Source organism: Mus musculus, chromosome 5 (genome assembly GCF_000001635.26).
Source record: "Mus musculus strain C57BL/6J chromosome 5, GRCm38.p6 C57BL/6J".
Classification (NCBI taxonomy): Eukaryota; Metazoa; Chordata; class Mammalia; order Rodentia; family Muridae; genus Mus; species Mus musculus.
In genome coordinates, this window is record NC_000071.6 from 107,233,705 (window position 1) to 107,255,940 (window position 22,236).

General features: G+C 45.3%; 1 protein-coding gene and 1 pseudogene across 1 annotated transcript in view; one reads left to right on the forward strand and one right to left on the reverse strand.

Annotated features, from left to right (window-relative positions):
• Positions 1-22,236, reverse strand: part of Tgfbr3 (transforming growth factor, beta receptor III) — a 183,063-nt gene that overhangs the window by 127,138 nt on the left and 33,689 nt on the right. The window lies entirely within an intron of this gene.
• Gm8145 (predicted gene 8145) lies at positions 7,915-8,745 on the forward strand (annotated as a pseudogene).

The window sequence follows — 22,236 nt, forward strand, 5'->3', positions numbered from 1 at the left end:
CTACCAAGGTCAGCTACAAAGAACACTCTAACCTTGGCAAAGTCAGACAAACAGGAACTCTGGGGTGGGAAGGGGAGGGGTGAGAGAGAGACAGAGAGACAGAGACAGAAAGACAGAGACACGGAGAAACAGAAAGACAGAGATAGAGAGGCAGACAGAGAGACAGAGACAGAGAGACAGAGATGGAGAGACACAGACACACAGAGAGAAACAGAGATGGAGAGACAGACACAGAGAGAGGGGCTGCAAATACTGCTTTTCTTAAGTACCCCTTTAATTTTCAGGCCGGAAAGTTCAGGAATGTCTGTTTGACCTCAGCCACCTTCCTCCTGCTGCCTCTAACGGCTCACTCTATGCAATCCCTGTGGAGACAAGCCTCCAACAGCTCTGGCCTTGCCAGGATAAATTTTGGCTCATGTCCTCCAGCAAGGCCACGAGTCCTCTGAAGGTCAAAATAAATGCGGATTATTTCCAACACGAAAGGAAGTATGTTTTCTGGAACGAGGGCCCCAGCTCAGCCATGAGGATGGTACTGATAACCAGGGGGATGTGTGCTGCCGTGAGCTTAGATCTCTCGGGCCTTTGCAGTAAATACACACTCACCAGTGGCTGCAATGAGCTTGTCGCTAATGATTTAAACTTTAAACTGTGGCATGTAAACTCGTATTCCAGCACTGTCACAGGGAAGGCTTGCTTGACACACTAGTCAAGTTTTTCTCTTTTTGTATTTGAATGAATGTGTTTCCACAAATCCTTGTTGTAGCAAATGACTTCCTTGTGCTGGGAATCCAAAAAGGGAAGATAAGAATCGTAGCAGAGAAAGAGTTTTTCAATGTCTACCTTTCATGAAGGGCTAAAATTCCTTTTATTTCCAAACGCTGAGGCATACAGCTGCCAGCCATCTGCAGGCCTGGATTACAAGCATGATACTCTCTCTCTCTCTCTCTCTCTCTCTCTCTCTCTCTCTCTCTCTCTCTGGTGCAGGAAAACAAAAGGAAATCTCAACTGTAGTTTAAGAAAATGAGTACCAGAGAAATGAAAGGCTGGCCTCAAACTTGCAGCAATCCTCCTGCCTCTTCCTCTCCATCTGCCAGGATGCCCAGTTCCTCCTTTTTCACACGTGTGTAAGTGTGCATGCACACGTATGGATGTGGATGTGAACGTGGAGGTGAGGTCAGCTGTCTTCCCTTGTGACTCTTGCTTTATATGTTGAGGCAAGGCCTTTGTCTCGAACCCAGGGCTTTCTGATTCAACTAGTCCAGCTAGCCTCCTGCTCCAAGGGTCCTGCCTCAACCTCCCAAGCACTGGGCCACCACACCCACCGGGCATCTCCCGAGGTACTAGCGATCTGAACTCGGGTTCTCACATTTGCACAGCACGTACTTTCCCACAGAGCCTTATCCTCAGCCTCTCTCTCTTTTATCCTTCACTATTGCATGTGTGTGTACATGCATAGCTGGCAATCAGGGGACACTATGGCTCCAGTGCTCCCTTTACACCTTCATGTGGGATCTGGGGCCAAACTCGGGTACCAGGCTTGCACAGAGGTCGGTTGCTTTACCTGCTGAGCCATCTTTCCAGTCACTTTCAGTCCTTTTTGCTCTACACACGCCTCGTTGTTTTCTGGTTTCATTTTGTACACAGCATGGCTGGAAGTTAGTATTTCAGATTCCCCACAGACCTGCAGTCCACTTGTGGGTTCAAGCAAACACCAGGCCTTACCAAAGCAAAGCTTCTGTCCCTCCCCCTCCACCATACCCTATACCACCATAGAGGAAGGTCCTGGGTGGCCTTGGAGGTGTGAGGTGTAGTGCTAGGCACACAGTTAGCATTTGAAGTTTCAAATCACAGCAACCAGAGGCACAGAACCAGGGCAGACACACCCAGGCTGGTAGTTTATAGCATGGGATGGTTCTGGCTTCTATTCCCAGCATGCGTCACCTACAAGCTAGTTAAACTTAAAAAACCACCATTTTCAGTGGTAACTGGGAAAGAGTTCCCAGGAAACAGGACTAAGAAGACTCTAGCAGTTGTCCGCAGATCTCCTGTTTTTCAACAGTTTTCATTTCCTCTTCCAAACCTGTCTAAAAACTGCTCTTACCAAAGGAACCGATGGCTATTTCCTGTCCTTGATGGACAGTGCCAAAGACTGGTAAGGAGGAGACACAAAGGAGGACCCCCAGTTACCCTCTCCTTCCTATGCATCTGTGTATGTCTCTGGCCCTTAACAGATACTTACAGAATGATCAGAGATACAGGGAGACAGGATCTGTGGTAGAGAAGAGAGCAAAGCCTTAACTCCCAGGGGCACATTTTCAGCCAGTCCTATTTACAACAATAACAGCGTGTGTCATCAAAAAGCTGAAAATCACCCTGTTTGGGTAAAGGTGCTGCCACTCCCTGATCACTGAATGAATGTATCTATTCAGTCTCTCTGACCCACATTCAGAAGGCAAGGTAGCTATGACCAGTGCAGGCTTCTCTCCGACTGACTTGTTATTAACATGCCTACTGGCTGACAGATGCCAGAGAGACGGTTGGCTGCACTGTCCAGAATAGCATCCTGCTGCTAGCTTGAACCACCCTAGGGAATCTGACAGCGCAGCCAGGGCACCCTTGAACAAGCCTCTTCCTCACTCCTAAGGCAACAGCGCCTGGGACTCTGACAGTGACAGGATAACCCTGGAAGAGTCTAGGGCTGTTTCCCCTACTTTACAATTTCTTGGTATGAAGCACTAGCTTCGAGACTGGGAGATGGCTCAGTAGATAAAGTACTTGCTTTGCACTCATGAGGTCTTGAGTTCAGATCCCCAGAATCCAAGTGAAAAACCAGGCATGGTGGAGAAAGAGCACTTGAAATCCCATCATTGGTAAGATGGGATAGAAATATGTGGGACTTGCTGGCCAGCTGGCCTGATCTAGTTGGTGAAGTCCCAGGTCAATGAGAGACCCTGTCACAGACAAAAAGTACAAAGTGTCTGAGACATAAGGCTCAGGTTATCCTCTGCCCTCTCCCAGCATGTGTACACACAGAGTAGTGCAGCCACACACACATGAACATGCATGCGTGTGTATGCACATACACAGAGACTAAATACATAAATTACTAGATTTGCCAGCACCAAGTCTCACCCCGCATGATGAATCCCCAAATATGACCAACTGACCTCCCCACCTCTCCATCAGTATTTTGGCCTCATTAGCGAGCTGAAGGAAAGAGAATCTGCCATAAGGGCTTTGGCGCTGAATTCACGGCCTTGTGTGCAGGCCTGGGGCTGTGATCATGGAAATCAGCAGGATGTTTGAGGTTAGGCTTTAACTGAAATCGTTGGTTAAAGGAAAACTAAAGCTGATCTGGTTCAGTTGATCGACAGGAGACCACACGATGAACTATCAGGAGCAAACAATAGCAACTGCCACAGGAACTGCATTGGCCTGAAGGGCGAGATACCTTCGAGACAGTGCTCTGGTCCCACAACAGCTGGCTGGGCCCCAGGGCTCACAGCCTGTTGGGAAATGAAGGGCTGAGGGGGCAAAGGTGGACCTGAATTGTTCTGAGAAGGAGCTCTGGTTAAAGCCAGTTCCCATCAGTGTCATTGCAGCTGACGGCACACCCCACCTCCAGGCTCTCTCCTCTTTTCTCCCTCAACTTCTTGATGTCTACAGAGCAGGGTGAGCAGCTGAGGGCCTTCATGACTTCATGGGTATAGCAAATGCAGAGAGACACACCAGACTGAAAGGCAACGGCTATGGAATCAGGAAACCTGAGAATGCAGAAACACCCAGAGCACAGGCCAGAAGAAGCGCCAAGCTTCACAGTAGACTCATAGATGTCAGTAGCCTTTCTATAAGGGAAAGCCAAACAACCAGTTCTTTGCAAGCAACAGACCATTGTTCCTCATAAAAAGAAGAACTCAGGGAGGATAACCCCCAAACCCAGCTGTTCCTAACACAGCTGCAGACTCAAATGCAGCTCCATAGTTTACCAAAGGACATAACCAGGCGCTGGAGAGGTTAAGAGCACACTTGCTCTTCTTTCAGAGGACCAGAGTTCAGTTTAGTCCCCATCATCCATGTCAGATGGCTCACAACCGGCTGTAACTCCAGCTCCAGAAAATCAGAAAATCAGATGCCCCCAGAGAGGCGCACGCACACACACACACACACACACACACTCTAAAATAAATATTCTTTAAAGACATAATTTAAAAGACAATTTCAAGAATTTGAATCTGTAGTACTAACAACTACTTGCATCTAAACTCACTGCCGAGAAGCTAGGCCCATGCAGCACCACACAGGGGCCCCAGTCTTGGCCTCTGTCTTTCTCTGACATAACCAAGATAAGCTCACCCTGGGATGTTCTGTCCAGTGACGAAGGATGCCAGCATTCTGGGGCCTTGTGTATGCCCCCCATGGGGGACAGAATACTTCCAGGCTACTTTTGTTTGGTTTGTCTTTGTTTTGGTTTAGCCTTGGCAATCTGGCAGGCTGTCCATGGTGTGGATGCCCTAGGCTTGAAGTGCTTATTCATTTTTGTAAACAGAGCCCAGTTACCACAGCGACTGGTGTCGGGCGCAGCTGCCTAATAGCAGAGGTCACTCTGAGCTTTCCTTGGGCCCTAAGGTCTGTTTCTCTGCATCTGTGCACAGTGATCAACAGGATCTCCTACTTCATCCAGGAGCCGACCCTGAGGGCTGCAGAGCGGCTGTGACAGGCAAACAGGATTTTGCCCCTCTGACAGGTCTTGTCCTGGAGGCTCAGGAAGAGTAAAGGGCATGAGAAGAGAGGAAACTTCCTCTCTGGGATTTGAGCAGTCCCCAGGACAGAAGAGATCTTGGAGAGGTGAAACTGGCCCTGGGCCAGAGACACTGTGTATTGTCAGGTCCAAAAGAAACTTAGGACAAATGGCTAACTGTAGTGCCCGTTAGCATACCAAAGCACATGTGGGCGCCCAGGCTCACTCAGTACCTGTGAGCACTTCTCACCCCACCCCACCCTAAACTCCTCCATTTCATAGACTTCCCTTCCCCAGCTTCTGATTCCTAGATAATCCTGCTATTTCAGCAAGGAAATCTCTTGGCCCCCTCTTGGTCATCTCTTGGCCCTCCATCTCTCTTGATCCCCTCTTTCTTGGGACCCTCTCTCCTGGTTCCTTCTCTCTTGGGCTCCTCTCTATCTTGGGCCCTTCTCTCTTGACACCCTCTCTCTTGGTCCTCTCTCGGTCATCTCTTCTTCTCTCGCTCTCTGCCTTTCTCTCCTCTCATGGCTGTCTCTGCTGGCCATGTTCAGTGGACTACTCTCTTCCCTGATCTGGACCTTTCCAGATGCTCCTGAGTGTAGTCTCCCTCATGTCTACAATAAAGAGCTCCTCAACCACACCCTGGAGTGGCCGTGCCCTCACTATACATGCATGCCATATGCCCTTCCCTGTCCCGGGTGAGGCAGAACCCATCCTCCCAGCCCACAGCAGGAAGCTCACCATTCTTTCTACCCAGCAGGAAAAACTGGCCTGGAACCCCAAGGCTTACAGGCAAGAAGCCACTATTACTCTTTCCACCTTCCCAAGGCAACTTTGTTCAAAGGATCTGCTAGGCCTGTGAATGCGCACGAGTGTGTGATAGGCACAGCACCTGCAGCCTGTCCAAGTGCCCTGGGAATGTCCACCTGTAAAAGTCAGGAGTTGTTAGCCTCCTACTCGCAGAATGCAGCTCCTGTCCTCTAGAAACAGGCTTTCTAAGAAAAACTACTATAGAGGTTGAATCACTAAGGCCAAGGTGGGTAAAACATGTGCTGTGCAAGAGCCAGAATTTGGAGCCACGGCACCCACACAAGTGCCAGATGGGTGTGTGGCAGCCTACCTGTAATCCCACTCAAAGGTCCAAGGCAGAACATCCCTGAAGCAAGCTGTCTAGCTAGACTAACCCAACCTGAAAGCTCTGGGCTCACTGGACAGGCCTGTCTAAATATACAATGTAGAGAGTGGTAGAACAAGAGCGGCCATCTACCTCTGGCCTTCCAATGCATATATACCCATAAACATGCATATATCTATACACACACACACATACAAACACACACAAGACTTCTTTAAAAATCAAGCCTCTTCTTTTGAGTAAAATCAAATCACCCTGACTGGGGCCCATAGAAGCTACGGGATGTTGTGAACATAAACCCCACTTGGCTGTCTTTGTGACCCACCTTCATTTGAAAAACATATATATAATAAAATTAGCTGAGTATGTGGCTCACATTTGTAATTACAGCACTTGGGAATTCAGCACTTCCTGGAACAAGGCGATTACCTAGAGTTCAAGGCTAGCCTGGACTATGTAGTGAGTCTGAGGCTACCCTAGACTACAGATAGTAAGAGTATCTCCAACACACACACACTACACACACTACACACACTTCACACACACACACACTACACTGGTACCATACTCAGAAACATGGCCATTTAAAAGATAAGTGAAATTAAGACCTGCCTTTCTCAAAAACATCAATTTCTGTCTTTACCGAAAGACCCAATCAGATCATTATAAAGCCGAGAACCCTCTAATTCATCCTAGTAACTCATAAGCTTGGAACCCTGGGCAGAACCTGCTTTGCAAACAGGATTAAATGTTCAAATCCTGGAATTCTTGAAATTCTTGCCCTTAGATTTTTATTGTAAGCTGGAGGAAAACCAAATAGTTAAGACGTTTGCTCCTGGGCAGACTTCAAAGACTCCCTGTTAGCCTCTGCTCACATAAAGTAATGCTTCCTTCCCCTACTGAACATCAAAATAGTAGTCACAATTAATTACCTCTGTTTAAAGTCCTATTAAATGTAATGGCCAATTAATTTTAACAGGGAAGGGAGGGCAGACTCTGGGCAGGGGCTGGTCCATGGCATGTTCAAATCTGCTCCCTCTGGTTGGGGACAAAGCCATAAGACAAGATGCCTGGGTTTTCATCAGCACACAGTGTCAGGCACGCGTGCGGACTTAGAGGAGGTGTTTGGTGTGGAAGCTGTGGGGATTTTGCTGGGCTTTATACTTTCACTACTGGATATATTTAATTCATTTATCCATCACCAAGAACGAAACATTCACGACAGCATTATAACTGGAAAGACAATTGCCGTTCTATCCTTTTCCCTAACTCCTGCCCATTACCTGTGTGCAGCCCTTCCTCACCCCAACGCTTAGTCTCTTGCTCTCTTGTTTTTCTCTTGTCTAGGCAACCCATCACACACACACACACACACACACACACACACACACACACGTTTGTTTTTTGTATATACATATATTCTTGGCTAGATTCCAGATATGAGGAAGAACACTTGGGTTTTTTTTCTTCCAGGGAACGTATAATCTTGTTTAATATTTTACATTCTAAGTCCATCCATTTTCCTACAAGTTTTAGAGCTGAATAGTATTCCATTTAAGTATACTCCAGATTTTCACTACCCACGTGTTGATTCCGAGTCTTTGCTAAAGTGAACAGCTGTATCGTCTTTGGGTCTGGTTAATTTTAATATTTTTTAATTTGCAATTTATGATAAAGTTTAACAATTAAAAACGTAAATAATGAAAACATAAAGCACATATGCCCTTTCTTCCTACCTTGTCTACCTCCCTTTGTACTTTGCATATGAGTGTTGTTAAGCCAAATAAAGAAAGAGCACTTTTTTCTAAGACCCCCTGATGCAAGAAATTCAACAGCTAAAACTCCAAGTACAAGAACAGCTTAGAAAACTCAAAGTTAGGGCTAAGAGTGTGGCTAATGGTGGAGCATAAGGCTCTGGATTAAATCCTTAGTCACCCCACCCCCCAATAAAGTGGAGAAACTCAAAGTCAGCCTGGAGTGGTGGTGCACACTCAGGGAGTGGAAGATGGAGGGTCAGGAGTTCAAAATCAGCCTCGACCAAGATGAAGCTGAGTATCTCCTTCCCTGCCACCGGCTGTCAGAAACTCACTGAAGTAGATGATTGCAAGCTTTGCACGGTCTATGAGAAGTGCATGGCCGAAGAAGTAGCTGCTGATGCTCTTGGTGAAGAGTGGAAGGGTTGTGTGGTCCGGATCAGTGGTGGGATGATAAACAAGGTTTTCCCATGAAGCAAGGCATTTTGACCCATGGCAGAGTGCACCTGCTGTTGAGTAAGGGGCATCCCTGTTACAGACCAAGGAGAACTGGAGAGAGGAAGCACAAGTCTGCTTGCAGATGCATTGTGGATGCTAATCTAAGTGTTCCGACTTGGTTATTGTAAAGAAAGGAGAAAAGGATACTCCTAGACTGACAGATACTACTGTGCCTCCTCGGTTGGGACCTAAAAGAGCTAGTAGAATCCAAAAGCTTTTTAATCTCTTCAAAGAAGACGATCTCTGCCAATATGTTGTCAGAAAGCCCTTAAACAAAGAAGGGAAGAAGCCCAGGACCAAAGCACCCAAGATTCAGCATCTTCTTACTCCACGTGTCCTATAACACAAATGCCGATGTATTGCTCTGAAGAAACAATGCACTAAGAAAAACAAGGAGGAGGCTGCAGAATATGCTAAACTTTTGGCCAAGAGAAAGAGGGAAGCCAAAGAAAAGCGCCAGGAACAGATTGCCAAGAGATGTAGGCTCTCCTTGCTGAGAGCTTCTACTTCCAAGTCTGAGTCCAGTCAAAAGTAAGTCTTTAAGAGTAACAAATAATATCTAATAAAAAGGAGGGGAGAGTAACAAAAGAGTAACAAATAAATAATCCGACCTTGAAAAAAAAAGATCAGCTTCAGCTACATAAGATGGGAGGAATAGAAGGAGGAAGGGAGAAAGGGAAGGTGAGGGAGGGAAAGGGGGAGGGAAGCAGGGACTGAAAGAGAAAGGGAAGAAGGGGGGTTGGGGAAAGGGAGGGAGGGAGGGAGGGAGGGAAGGAAAAAAGAAGAAAGGGTAGGAAGGAAGGGAGAAAGGAAGGAGGGAGGGAAGAAAGGAAGAAGGGGAGGAAGGAAGGAAGGAAGGAAGGAAGGAAGGAAGGAAGGAAGGAAGGAAGGAAGGAAGGTAGATCCATCATTTTATTTTCTAACTAGTAAATTTAAACTTCTCAAAGCATTCTTTCCTAGTTTGTGGCTAAGAGGGCACCACTGTCTCACTCCATAAGAAGCACACATGGAAACACAGTGTCCCTCAGTAGTATAAGCATAGTCCTTTGAGTCTATGTAAGGACATTAAGCTTTCTAATATCCTTTTTTCTCTTTTCCACTATCCTGCTCAAAACATCCAAAATGACAACGGCAGTCCTGTCTCCTGCAGCATTACTGTGCCAGGGCCTCTCCTAAGCCCTTTATGTGGTATTGTATGATTATTCCTCACAACCACCCTGAGATACACAATCGGGTTAAAGAAAGTGGAAACTGAATTATACTAACTCACTCAAAGCCATCAGGCTACTGAGTCAAACGCTGAAGCCAAGGCAGGCTGCAAGCAAGTGTGAAACCTGACAGATAAGGCAAGCTGTCTCCCAGGATACAAAACCAAAGGGGCTTCTCTTGGAGAAAATGATCCAGTTAGTCCCTGGACTGAGCCAGTGAGCCCTGACCCAAACATGTCCTCACCCTATGGAACGAGTAGCTACTAGTGTGGTAGGCAGACACAGACACCTAAAGGAAAGGGACCCACAGTTCCCTAGTTACCAGCTCAGGATCGCAACACCTGTCACTTCATAGTTTCACATATGTTTTATGCAATCAGGTGGTCTTTGCAAATTACATAAGAAAATGTTTAAAGCCCCAGTAAGTGTGAGATCATAAGATGATAGAAATTTCACTACAGTTTTCTTCTACATTGTGATGTTTTGATGGTGCTGTTTCTTGTTTCATTCTCAGAGAAAGTCAAGCTGGGTTCAGTGTAGTCCTTGGCCAGGGCTATAATGGAAAGCTATTACCAGACTGGCCCAATAGAATAGCCTACTGATAGCACAGCATACTCCTGCTTCTGATAAGATTAGAACCCTCTCTCTCTAGGAAAGCCTCATGCAGAAAAGAGAAGAAAAATTTAAAAAGAATGCCTTTTCCCTGAAAGTTGCATATAATTATAGATACGTCTCCTGAGATCTTTCACGCTCCTCTCTGAGGGGTTCCCTTCCATTTCCAGCCTGAAGAGCTGATTGGCCATGACACACAAGAGAGGACAGTGTATATTTTCTTGTGCTAAGTGAAGAGCAGGGTTCACCCTGGAGATCTAGAGATGACCTGTAATGCCATCATTTCAATACTGAATTGTAGGCCAAGTTCTGGTAGCTGCATAAGATAAGCCATTTCAAACTAGGTGTGGTAGTGTACACCTATAATCCAAGCACCTGAGAGACAGAGGCAGGAGGATAGCCACAAGTTGGAGACCAGTCTGATCTACACAGCAAGCTCCAGGCCAACAGCTCTTGCCTGTTGCAAAGGACCTCAATCAACCTGTTAACAGAAGGCAGCTCCATCTTTACCATCACAGAGCTTCCACCATCAGGAGGACACAAAGACAGAGGCCAAACACACAAAGTTGAATTTTAAAGCCAAAAGCATCCCAGGACTAGAATTTGAATATAAATGGACCCTCTTAGACTCATTTTTCAAGTGCTTGCTCATTGCAGAGTGGTACTATTTAGGCAGCTTCTAGGAACTTGGGGAAGGGGCCTTAGCTAGAAGTTTGTCACTGGGATGAATCTTTGGGGAAATCTTGGCCCTGACCTCTTTTGGCCTGGCTCCTTACTTTCTATCTTCCATGAAGTGAAAGACTTCTTCCTCTACACACTTCTGCACCAAGCAACCAAGAGACGAGTGCTCTGAGGCTACAAGCCCAAATAGACCCTTCCTCCCTAACTTGTGACCATCATACTGAAAGTTCACCCCTTTACCTGGGAAAGGACAGCCATTCAGGGGGTGTTTTGGGAAGAGGTGTCTAGAGATCAGAGCACTAACCATACCTTCTAGCTTACAACCTTCCAGGCTACAGAAGAAAGTCCTTATGCCATCGTATTTCCAACTGGTTCAGGACAGCTCAAGCTGCAAACGTGAGCTTTAGTTATTCTATCACTAGAAAGAAAAATCCTTTTTTGCTAAATTAAGGCAAGAATGCTGTCACTTTTAGGTAGTATCTAACTGTCCAGAACTCATTAGCTCACCACCAGCGTTGAGATGGGTTTTCATTAACTGTGGCCCATTGTAGCTCAGCAGGGCAGATACAGAGCTAAGAGTGGAGGTTTCGGGACAATACAAGAAAGAATTTCATGAGCCAGGAGATTTCTTGTTTAAACTTAATCAAAGGCTGAGAATTTCCATTAATGGGCGTTAGAGAGATAATTTGCATAATTTCAGACTGAGCTGGACAAAATAAAGACTCTTTAAAATGTTAAATGTCAAATGTCATTACTAGAATTCTATGATGCTATGATGCCTTATGAACATAAATATTTCCAGGTCTGACTTACTAGATGATAATCCTGCTAATGAGATAAAAGTTCTAATATCGGGGTTGAGGAGATGCATCAGTGGGTAAGATCTGTGCTATGCACTGAACCTAAGTTTGCTTTGTGCCTACAAAAGAGCATGGCATTGCGGTGCACACACACAATTCTTGTTCTTAGAGAAACAGAGAAGCAGAGACAAGAGGATTCCCTTGAACTGACTAGCCAGTCAGCCCAGCCTAACCAGAGAGCTCTGGGCCCAGTGAGTGAGAGACACCGCCCCCCCCCCCCCCGCCCCATCTCAAGGAAACAACAACAACAACAATAAAACATGGACAGTGTGAGAAAAGACCCTTGGGGTTAACTTCAGGCCTGTGTGTGCACGGATGCACACACCCATCAGAAAACTTTGTGATGTCACGAGAAAAGAAGCCACAAATGATTGATAAAACCTCACCAGTCCTGATGGGCTTAACAGAATATAGTAAATGGCAGGTAGGGGTTTGTACATAAAAGCACCATATTATTAAATCTTCAAAACAATTCAATGAGACAGATACTGCTACCACCTTCATTTTATTGGCAAGAACACTGAACAAGGTCACAAGGCCATTTCATGGAAGAGCTATGTGTGCATCTGGACATGTGACTCTAAGTCAATTCTGAAAGCATTGTGCTCAGTTAACTTCTCTTACTGGGGGCAAGCAGAATCTTCTCTTTAGACTGGATCACATACATATTCTAAAATACTAAATAAAACTTGTGGTCTGTTGAATAGAGTTCTTTTGATACAAAAACACCCAACATTTCTAATCTATATGCAGTATGTTTTGAACTAATAACATACTTTATTGTACCAGTGCACAGTAAGTTAATTTAGCTCCAAGATCAGAGGTCCAAGTAGTACCTTAGACATCAAAAGAATCTGGTGCAAGGGCTGGAGAGATTGCTCAGCAGTTAAGGACACTGGCTGCTCTTCCAAAGGACCCAGGTTCAATTCCCAGCACCCTTGTGGCTGCTCACAACCATCTGCAATTCCAATCTCTGGGGACCTGATGCCCTCCTCTGGCCCTCCTCAGGCACCAGGCACAAACATAGTGTGCATGGTGCATAGGCACACATGCCAGAAAAACACTCAGACACATAAAAATAAGCATGGAAAGTAAAGAATTGGGTTCAAAATCAGTGACAAATATTTTCTCATGAAACGTGGACAAACACGGTGTCTGGATATTTATGTTTCTGTTAAATATGACTGAAGATGACCATGAATATGGATGCCCACATGGTTGAATATGGTGGCACTGGCCTTAACAGTGGCGGTTTCCATTACAAAATCTACTACGTGGAATACAGACTCTTGCTCAAAAGCTGGTTTAGACGGACACTTACGGACACTGTCCTGCTGCCTTGCCTAGGGCAGTGTGCTTGAGGATGTCACTCAGTGGTGGAGCCCTTGCCTAGAATGTGGGAGACCCTACGTGTGATCCCTAGCATCAGTCCGACCCCTCAAAAGCTAACTCCAAGGTTTAGGATTCTTAGTCTAACACAAGGAAAAGACAGAGAGTTCAATTCGAGGAAGAGAGAGCCTGGAGAGGAAGGCCGCAGAGGGAGGAGGATTGAGAGGGGAACGGGATGTAAGTGCCCAAACTCAGTACATCCGCCTGAAACTGTCAGAGAACAATACAGAACAAAATAAAATACACTTAGTTCCAAAGTTTGGGATAATTAATTTGGTTTTTAAAGTATTGGATTCTGCAGCACAGCTGGTCTTATTTTTCAAAATTCTCTATTTACAAGCACTAATGCCACCTAACCTATCTTCTTGGTGGTCTTGGTCTGCTTTTTTTTTTAAGAAGCAAAATAACTACCTTGGTAAGGATTATAAGCAGTTATAAATATCTATAACCTACACTTCCTGCTTCAATATAGACATCACAAGCAATTGGTTAACCTTTGCTGAAGCAGGAGGATCACAGCCTAGACAATATGGTTAGGGTTGATCTCAAAAAGTTATGAACAGGGGGCTGGTGAGATGGCTCAGTAGGTAAGAGCACTCGACTGCTCTTCCGGAAGGTCTGGAGTTCAAATCCCAGCAACCACATGGTGGCTCACAACCATCTGTAACAAGATCTGACGCCCTCTTCTGGAGTGTCTGAAGACAGCTACAGTGTACTTACATATAATAAATAAATACATCTTTTAAAAAAAAAGAATAAAATTAAAAAAAATATGAACAAAGTGATTTGTGAAAAACGTGACTGTTTACTATAAGCTTATATACAACATTACAGCAGAAAAATTCTACAAAACTAGATACTTTTACATTTGTAGTATCTATAAACTGCTGGAACATTCAGCAATAATTCAAAGTTCCTTGTTCGTTGTAGGAAAAAAAATCCTATCTACATTAAATTTTCTACTTTTTAAGGGAAGTAGCTAAAGAAATCAATTACAGGTCCCAAGCTCAGAACAACCCCTTGAATTCCTGTCTCATAAATTATACTGCAGTCTACCCTCTTTACCTCTAACCTTGAACAACACTTATGTATGCTATGCATTTATATGCATATGTATCATATATACATACACACATGTTCACACATACGTATATATACACATATAAATGCATAACATACATTGATGTTTACAACAATAGAAACTAAGCCTGGGAACTATTTAAGTACATACTACATTGTTCAGAGCCAACCTCAGATACAGCGCATCTCAGCATAAACAGCATTGTGCAGGAAAAGCAACTTCTAAAGCAGCTCTTGATTCAGAGGGCAGAGTTAGACTGTTCTGCATCTTTGCAAATCTCTTCAATGTCCAGCTTAATGAGAGGCAGCTGGGTTTCAGACCTGCTTCTGCATTCAATTTGTTATGATGCATTATTCTGCTTGAAAGACATGGAGAAATGCGGCCTCACACAGAGTCATGAGTCCCTAGCTTTCCTCGGGAGATTGTTTCCAGGAACCCCTCACCCCACCCCCACCCCCACCCCCACCAGACATGCTCAAGTCCCTTATATGAGAAAGCACAGCCAGACAATGCTCTCAGGTACACTTTACATCACCTCTAGATTACTCCAGTGCCTGACACATGGGAATACTGTGCGAACAGTTTGTCTATTGGATTATTTGGGAAATAATGGGGAGAAGGACTGTCTATATATCTTTGGTATATATGCAATTTGCTTTACATACTTCCAATCTGCTTGGTTGAAGCTTTGCCTGTGAATCCCACAGGCACAGAGGGTTGGCCATCTAAGCTACTGGAAACTGCAGATCTTAACAGTCTTTCCGTGTCCTTGGGGCTCTTCCATATCGCATCTCGGATCAACAAGCAGTCATTTTTAAGGCTTCCCGAAACCCTGCCTCTGAGTCACAGAATGAGCTTTTCCTACTCTGATGCATTAAAATCCACTGCAAGCCGGGCGTGGTGGCGCACGCCTCTAATCCCAGCACTCGGGAGGCAGAGGCAGGCGGATTTCTGAGTTCGAGGCCAGTCTGGTCTACAAAGTGAGTTCCAGGACAGCCAGGGCAACACAGAGAAACTCTGTCTCCAAAACAACAACAACAACTATATATATATATATATATATATATATATATATATATATATATATATATATATATATATATATAAAGGCTTTAAGAATCAACTGTTCTGTCCTGTGCTCTAAAGATGAATGGTATCATCATGTGCCATGTACCAATCATTTGGAAAGCAACGCCTCGCTGAGTCTTACAGAATCATCAGACAAGGCATCCTGCTGTGCTGTATCTTTAATGTCACGTGCTCATAGCGTCTCCATTACTCCTGTCAGAAAAGCAGCTAACTACCGTGACACTCTCATAGCCATGGTGACAGATGCAAATTCTCCAAATAATGAATTCTGATTGGATACACTCTTATCACAGGCAACAAATAGTGCCTTTGAGTAAAAGATGCACCCTGTACTTAAGTCAAAACTGCATGCAACGCCTTGGATGACCACTGTCTGTACAGTGTTCTTTCAGGGAAATGGTGGTCTATGAAAGACAGACCACTTCAGCTCACAACTCCGCTCTACATAAAGCTGTCTGCTCACATGAATCTAGAGGTTTCTGGGCTTCATTAACAACACAAACGAAACTGGAGATTGTTTAATGCAGACGTATGGACTAACACACTGCCCCACTCCCCAGTGATGCCAGCCCCTCGCCCTTCTAACAGCATCGAAGCTGGCACCGTTTTTACATTCAAACCACAAATACCTCCTTTAATAAATGTACAATAATAGTTAACAGGGTCACTGTTCAGCATGATGAAGTCTTCAAACACTCACACTCCGAAGGCAAATCTCTACCAAATCTCTTGGTCACAAATCCCAAAACCTTCTGTGGAGTGAGCGAAATTTCACTGAAAATCTGAGGACCTGACGAAAGGGTGCAGCATTCAATATTTAGATGCTGAGACTGCTCCTAATGATGTACAGTCCAAAGTATCAAGGATTCTCATTTTAACCACAGTGCAAGGATGCTGTGACCATCAGCAGGCTTAGTCCTGAGCCTTAGCTAAACACCGTATCCCTTAGTCTGTAGTTCCTATAACCTAGAGCAAAGCCATCCAGACCAGCGACCTTCCTTAGCAACCAGCCTTAGTTACCTGATCCTGAACTCATGCTCCTTCTAGCCATAGGGAGTGTTAATGGCCATCATTCCTAATGAAGAATGCTTGACAGAGGGTGAAATTACAGCCCTAAATTAGGGCCCTGGACCTAAGTTTAAGAAACATGTCTGAGGAATATGGTTCAGTGTGAACACACTGATGTCTTCCAAGTCTGAACTGCTGAGGGCCAAGGAGCCTCACTCACTCAGTGGTAGGGCACACGTTTAGTGTTTAGTATGCATGAGACACTGGAGGAAAGGCCTAGAACACACATACACACACACAAGAAAAGAAGAGGAAAAAACACCTACCAAAACAACAATGTACGGAAGGATTTTTTAAAAAACTAGTAAGATGGGTGTACCATATTCATGAACAGTAGAACAAACACAACAGGCTGTGAACACTCGGCCATTTGCCCCCCCCCCCTCTCTCAACATGGACACCCCCCCCCCCCACACACACACACACACTCCTATGTACTTAAATGTAAATAAACATGGTTATGTTCCAAGGCAGCTAAATTAAAGTCTTTAAAAATAATAAATAAAACTCAAGTGCTAGTCACAGCATCCTCTCACAGCTTAGCTGGGATATGCTACCTGCTGGCATCACTTCCCCCCTCCCCCCACCCAAAAAAATAAAAAACCCAAAAATGTAACGAAGCTGAAACAAACCAATCTTAAAAACAGGTGGGGACACAGAGCTGACACCAAAGTGCAGGCTCAGCACACGTGAGGCCATTGATTTAACCCATACACAACACACACCCACAGCAGTTAGCCACTTACCAACCCAAAGATGGCTCCTAAGCTGAAGTTCCTCGTGATTCCGACAGCTCTGAGAGCTTCTGTCTCATCAGACTCCATAAAGCTATCAGGAAGGGCCTTCAGAAAGTGTTAAAGTCCGGCCCTGGGGCCTGCCAGCTGGGGCACGTCCTCGTGTTCTCAGGATACGGGACCTCAAAGTAACCAAGGAGGCATCCGTGGGTGAGCATCACTCCACCGCACTCCAGGAGGCGCTCATGAAAACACTCTCCTGCGGATCCGAGTTGCTTAATAAACAGAAGTAGCACATCTTGTGCCTTTCTCAACTTCAGGACGCTGTGACAGTACCATGGGATGGCTCAGCATGGATCTCTGAAATGTCTCTTTAGAATTCTTTGCTTTTGAATCTTGTTAATAAAGTGCGATTTGGTCTGGAGTTTGTAGCTACTTACTCCGGTGCCCAAGCCTAGAAGAGCAGGTTGGGGGTGGGGGTTGGGGTGGGGCTGAGGGGTGGGGAGGAGCCACTGCAGCCTGTCAGGCAGAGTGAAGGCCAGACCTGGGTCTTAGAGTATTTCTGAGCCTGTTTTTAAGCAGGGCTACAGCAGCTTTCTCATTTGCATGCACTCGTTTGGCTCTCGGATAATCACCAAATTCTTACTGCTTTCTTCTACAACGCTGACCTCAGAATCCACAGAAAATGGTGGTCGCTGGCAAAGGCTCAGATCCCGCTCATCTTTACGGGGCAGACACAAGGACGACGGATGGGGCTGAGTCTAGGGATTGCGATTCTGTAAGATACACTAAATGCACTGCCCAAAAGAAAAAAAGCACCAGCCTGCTTTTCCCTTTTCCCCCTGTATGGTCTACACCGAGCTTCCACTGGGACACGGAATTTCAAATTTAGGGGTTTTTAAGTTTTTTTCAAAGTTTTAAACATCATTTTCCTTTACACTGGGCACTTAAATATTTTATTTTTTGCTGACTCCCCTAAATGGGGAGGGAGGTGCTAATTGACATGATGGATGTTTGGGGCCAGGTATTTTTGGTAAGATAGCAGATTAAGGGCAGAGCCTTAGGCACGCTCAGCAAGTGTTCTAAACCCCTAAAAGCCTAACCCTGATGCTTTTGGACATTTAACACTGTGAACCTGAACTGCTTCAAGATCAAACTGCAGCTCCCTGCCTGTTCTGAGAGGCCCTCAGGAAGTGTTTATTTGGTTAATGAATGTTAAGTGATTGTATTTCTCTCACTAAACAGAAAGCACACACAACTTCCTAAGAGTGTCCTTTGGGCGGTCTGCTTCTGCCAGGGCCACAGAAGTTCTGTCACCCTGGAGCCTCAACAGCAAATTGGCCATTCAGGGAAGAATAAGGCCAAGTGTACTTCTCCACAAAGAACAGCTATGCCCCTCTTGGCCCAACTCCAAGAGGCAATTGAGCCTGAAGGTCGGGGCTAATCTCTTCAGGCCTCTCTGCCAACCCTCTCTGCAGGCTTCGGGTTTCCAGCATGTGCTTTGCAAATAATCTAACAATTAATTAGTGCTTTTGAATCTCTCCCCTATCATTAACAAACCACTGCCAGACAGCCTTTGATAGCATCCTCTAGAGCTAATTAAGCCTGGCAAACACAGGAGACAGGATTGTAGGGCTCCCACCAGAGCCACACTTAGACCCAACAGGTGACAAACAGCAGAGCTGTTCCTATCAACCAAGAAGGTAGTAGGTGCTGGGGTCAGGCCCTGCTCTCCAATTATATCATTAACAGGCCTGAAGTTCAAACTGTTCTTTCAAAAGAAAGGGTTTTTTGTTTGTCTGTTTGTTTTTCTGTTTGACATAGTTTCTAGGGCACATACCCATAGAAACACACATTCCCATCCCCTCTATACACTCACCCCTCAAAATTAAAGTTCAGTCAGCCTCATTCTCTCTCTCTCTCTTTCTCTCTTCCTTCCCCTCCCTCTTATTCCCCCTCTCTCTTCTGTCCCTCCCTCCCTCTTCTCCCTCCCGCACAATCTAATATGTCCTTCTTCCCATAAGCACAAATGTGGGGAGGTTTTCTTTTTTTTTTTTTTTTTTTTAGTCTTCACTATCTAAGGCCACCCAGAAGTGTAGCCTGCTCCATATGCCAACAAGATAAACATATGTAGAGGAAGTCTTGAAGAAGGGGGTGGGAGCAGCAGGGGGCTGAAAGAGAAAATATTGAAGCATTCCTCTAAACTTCCCTAGTCAGTCTCAAACACAGAAAGACTACCTCCTGGAGCTGTGGGCTCCTCAGGGTTATACTTGGTTATTCACAGGCCTTTTACTGCCTGGGATGAGGCTTAGAAAAGCAAATCAGCTCAAATCAGAACTCCTCCCTCTTCCCAAAGGCAACCTTTGACTGACAAGCATCACAGAATTGTCAAGCCCATTCAATGAGCAGATCACTCCCAAAGGTTGATCCTTGTAGTAAGTGACCCTGGTTCCTACCATGTCTCAACACAGTAACTACAACCACAGAACAGTGTCCCAGAGTGCTCAGGGGAACCACAAAAGCACACAAACTGTAGCTTAGATGCCCAGAATTCAGGTAAATGTTGGGTGGGCTCTGCTGCCCATCTTTGTTCCTAGCCTCTGAGGGTAGAGACAGGATTCACTGAGCAAGCTGGCCAACAAGGCTACCCCTATCAGCGAGCTCTGAGTTTGATTGAGAGACCTGATTGACTGAGCAAGGTGGAAGAGTGACCGCAAAGGTGGGCAGTTCGTGACATCAAGCTTCGGCTTCCACTTGCACACTCACACACACACACATGCAAGACACACACACACACACACACACACACGTGCACACTCGCATACACATATGAAAATGGAAAAAGAAGAAAATGCCCTTGATCAAATTCTTTGGCTCGAGCACTCTGATGGCTCCATCTCCTGGACTGGAGTCATCACAGGGCCTAAAAGGCCCTCCACTATGCACAGCCCCAACATGACACACCGAACATATCCCACACACACCAAGCTTTCCTCACTGTATGGTCAGTTCTCTGACTCACCCATCCCAGCACACATATGGTCTGCTTGCCAACACCTGAGTACTACTGGCCAGCTTCCATCTCAGGACCTTACCCGTCCTCCCTCCCTCTCTTTCTCCCTCCCTCTCTCTCTTCAGAGAGCCACTTAACTCACTTCTTTCAGTTTTCTGCACAAAGGTCAAGTCAGTCAGGCCTTTCTTGATCACACCTATGGTATGCATGGGTGGATGGGTGAACTGATGGATGGGTGGGTGGTTGTGTGAGAGGAATGGGGTGGGTGGGTGGATGGATGGATGGATGGATATATGTGCTTTTGTATGATGAGCCTTGCACGTTGTATACCTAGAGTCTATCATGGGGCCCAAATTCCAACTTTAAAAAAACAAAAAACAAACAAACAAAAAAACAGTATTTTGGGGTGGTATTAGGAATAAAATACTGGGTCTAGTAAAATCTAGGCAAGTTCTTTCAAACTGAAATATTCTCTTCTCTTCTTCTCATTTCTTCTTTTCTTCTTTTCCTCCTTCCTTCTTCTCCCTCTTCCTCCTACTTCTCCTCTTCCTCTTCCTCCTCCTTCTTCCGGTGTTTTAGACAGGGTCTCATATTGCTAAGAATGACCTTAAACTCGTGACCCACCCTCCACCCATGAGGTCGGGGATCACAGGCATGCAGTACTTGGATGGTTTTAGTCCTTAGCTGGACTGTTGTTTCTGCTGTTTCTCCCTGCTCCAGACATGATTCATAAGATCAAATACTCTTGGGTATGTGGTTTTTCTTTTCCTAGTCTACCTCCAACACCTGGAATAGTGTATGAAAACAGTAAGCACTCAATAAATGCTGGCTAAATACAGCAACTGACTAGCACTGTAAGCAGTTTACTAGGTAAAAAGAATAGGGACAAAAGCAGTGACTCCTAAGGACCCAACCCCCCACGTCCCCCCACCCCACCCCATCCCTGCCACATTGTGCCTTGGAAGCCAAGCAAAACCCTGAGGTACAACAGGTTACTTGGTCTAATGACAAGATCATGGGTCTTATCAAAAACACAGTGGATTTTGTTTAAAGTGAATGTAAAATGATGAACAGTCCCCCTTCTACATGAAAAGACTCAGGGCCAGCTGCGGGCTAAGTGGCATTCGCTGCACCACACACTATGCATTGCTGCTGAAGTATCAAGGATCAGTTGTCTAAGTTCCTGTATACACAACTCTGGCCAACTATAAACTTAGCAATTATACAGCTGTCTGGGAATACACAGATAGCTGTGTCCTAGAGAGAATGTTTAATCACTCTTCATAAAACAGCCTGCCATTGGAATTCTAAAATAATTCAAATAATCAGAAATCCAGAGCAGTGTAGCAATTACACAACCTGGGATACAGATGCAAAAGAGAAAAAATGCATTTGCTGAGGGGTCTGACATCCGATCTGTGGACAATCTCATTCACCGTCCTGTTAACCATCTGCCCTTCCTAGTCTGTGTATATATCTAGTTACCTGAATCAAAGGCTGTTGGTAAATTTCCCTGAAAATACATACACACATGTATATACATAGATATATCCTTTTATTTAATAGCTATCACAACACACCCTATACAAACATACCCCATATATACAAATACACACACCAGACACACACACACACTGCAATGCAGAAGAATCCTTGAGAAATGACTACTCATGTGTGTGTGTGTGTGTGTGTGTGTGTGTGTGTGTTGTTTCTGTGCAAAAAACCTAAAAGGGAAGTAGAGAAAGTGATACTTCATCGCCTGTGAATGTATACATGTGGGGAGCGGGTGTGGCGGCAGTCCCAAAGGCGCCAGAGACTGCAGCTAAGTCATATGACTTGCACCTGACTTCCTCATATAAGACACAAACATCTTGAGTGCTGCGCAGGTGTACCAGGATACAGGTGAATCCAATTTGGTGGAGATTTGCCCCTGCTGCCCTGATTAGCTGAAGCCTCGTGACTGGCGAGGGGGCGTGGCCTGCAGTGCGTGGATGAGAGAGAGTATAAAAGGAGTGAGAGGCCCAGGGTTCGGGGGAGATATAAAAACAAGGGAGATATAAAAATAAGGGAGATATATAAACAAGGGAGATATAAAAACAAGGGAGATATAAACAGGGGAGATATAAACAAGGGAGATATAAACAAGGGAGATATATGGAGAAAGAAGAAACAGGACTGAATAAATGTGTGCAGAAGGATCCTGTAGCAGCGTCGTTCTTCCTGGCCAGTTGAGCGCGCGCAACAGTTGGTGCCGAAACCCGGGAAGAAAAACTCGGGACGGGACGAGAAGACCTGGGAAGAGAAGACCTGGGACGAGAAGACCTGGGACGAGAAAACCCGGGAAAAGAAACATCTTCAGGCATGAGCGAAGAC